Source organism: Dioscorea cayenensis, chromosome 8, assembly GCF_009730915.1.
Source record: "Dioscorea cayenensis subsp. rotundata cultivar TDr96_F1 chromosome 8, TDr96_F1_v2_PseudoChromosome.rev07_lg8_w22 25.fasta, whole genome shotgun sequence".
In the NCBI taxonomy this organism is placed as follows: Eukaryota; Viridiplantae; Streptophyta; class Magnoliopsida; order Dioscoreales; family Dioscoreaceae; genus Dioscorea; species Dioscorea cayenensis.
In genome coordinates this window covers 18,109,249-18,111,336 of record NC_052478.1, presented here as the reverse complement: position 1 = coordinate 18,111,336, position 2,088 = coordinate 18,109,249, and the positions used below count along the sequence as shown (strand labels likewise).

Below are 2,088 nucleotides of genomic sequence, written 5' to 3'. Positions count from 1 at the left end.
CAAGTACGTCGTCAATGATGCCTCTCGGATGTCGTACCATTCGGTCCGCCAATTGCAAACTCATCCGAGTAGGTCTAGGCTCACCCAAGCCTAGCTTTTGGAAGAAAGTATATGGCATGACATTGATACTTGCCCCTGAATCCGCCAATGCCATCTCCTCACCTAAGTTGCCGATGTTACACGGAATAATGAAGCTTCCAGGGTCTTTCTTCTTGTTCGGCATGTTCTTTTGTAACACAGCCGAGCATGAAGCATCAAGCACTACTGAAGCACTCTCCTCCAATTTTCTCTTGTTGGTCAATAGGTCTTTTAGGAACTTCGCATACTTAGGCATTTCAGCCAAAGCCTCAACAAAAGAAATGTTGATGTGGAGTTGCTTGAACAAACTCAGGAACTTCTTATACTGGTCATCCCCTTGGTCGTTCTTCAATCTAGAGGGATAAGGGATTCTTGGCTTGAAAGATGGGGGTGCCACCTCTTTCTCTTTGTTTGCTCCCTTCTCAACCTCTACGACCTCGGGTGCGTGTTCTTTCGGCTTTTCACTCGGAAGCCGCCCTTCAACCTCACGACCGCTTCTCAAAGCGATCGCCTTCACATGTTTTCTCAGGTTGGTTTCTGTGTTACTTGGTAAACTTCCATGTGACCTTTCAGAAAGAGATTTCGCAATTTGCCCCACTTGATTTTCAAGGTTGTGCAAGGAGGCGGTGTGATTGCGAAGTGTAGCCTCGACTGATTCAAACCTTGTATTTGCCGATTGAACAAATCTAGCCAAGTGCTTCTCCAAATCCGTCATTCGGGTTTCCAAACCTGAAATTCTGTTTTTCACTTGAAAGGCTTGTTGTTGTTGTTGGAACCCCGATGGCCCCATGGTCTTCTGTGGTCCTTGATTACTCCATGAAAAGTTGGGATGATTCTTCCAACCTGAATTGTAGGTGTTGCTGTATGGATTCCCTTGAGGTCTCATTCCATTACCTACAAAGTCAACATTCTCAACTGAAGAAACATCACCAATGACAATTGGGCAATCGGAGGGAGCATGTCCATCACCACAACCGGTGCAATTGGTTACGGCCGTCACTCTATTTGAAGCTATAAGATCTAGCTTCTTACTCAAACTCTCCACTTGGGCCGCCAATGAAGTTACCGCATCAATTTCATTGAGAGCGGCCACCTTTTTTTTATCTCTAGCGTTCCACTGGTAGCTATTTAACCCCATTTCCTCAATCAATTGACGAGCCTCGTCGGGGGTCTTGCTACCTAAGGTACCTCCTACCGCCACATCCAAGAGTTGCCTTGTACTCGGGTTCAAACCATTGTAGAAGGTTTGAACAATCATCCACTCCGGGAATCCGTGTTGCGGACACTTGCGCAGGAGTTCCTTGAACCTTTCCCATGTCTCAAATAGATACTCCAATTCCAACTGCATAAAGGATGAGATATCATTCATAAGCTTTGCTGATTTTCCAGGAGGGAAATAACGGGCTAGAAAAGCTTCTACCATCTCCTCCCATGTAGTGATTGATGCCCTAGGTAATGAGTGTAGCCACTGCTTTGCTTTCCCCTTTAAGGAAAATGGGAAGGCTCTCAATTTGATGGCATCATCCGTCACACCATTTATCTTCAGCATGTCACACACCTCGAGGAAGCTCTCTATGTGACTGTTTGGATCCTCATCGGCCAAACCGTTGAATTCTACGGACTGCTGCAGCATATGGATGAATGCCGGCTTTAGCTCGAAATTCTGAGCTGTAATTGGGGGACGTACAATACTCGATTGTGTCCCCAACACTGAAGGTCTGGCATAATCGGATAGTGGTCGTTGTTGCTCATTTTGTTCTGCCATGTTGTTAGATCCTTCTACTTCCAAATCAGCTGGATTAGGCTGTTCTTGTACAGGTTCTTTCCCTTTCCTTCGAAGTGTACGTTCAAGCTCAAGGTCTCCTTCAATCAATATTAATGGATTCCCTCGGGTCATAACCTGGAGCTGCACCAAAAGTAAAGAAAAAGAAAATCAGAATGATGATAGAATAAGAAAATATGAAATAGAATGTGTAGTGGAATAGCTAAGAAAACAAAGTGCAAAGTATC

At 45.0% G+C, this 2,088-nt stretch overlaps 1 non-coding gene across 1 annotated transcript; it reads left to right on the top strand.

The window, feature by feature from the left end:
- Positions 1 to 1,346: 1,346 nt before the first annotated feature.
- Positions 1,347 to 1,453, top strand: LOC120268021. The gene has a single exon (XR_005538691.1). It is a non-coding gene; the product is annotated as a small nucleolar RNA R71 (small nucleolar RNA).
- The last annotated feature ends 635 nt before the right edge of the window (positions 1,454 to 2,088 follow it).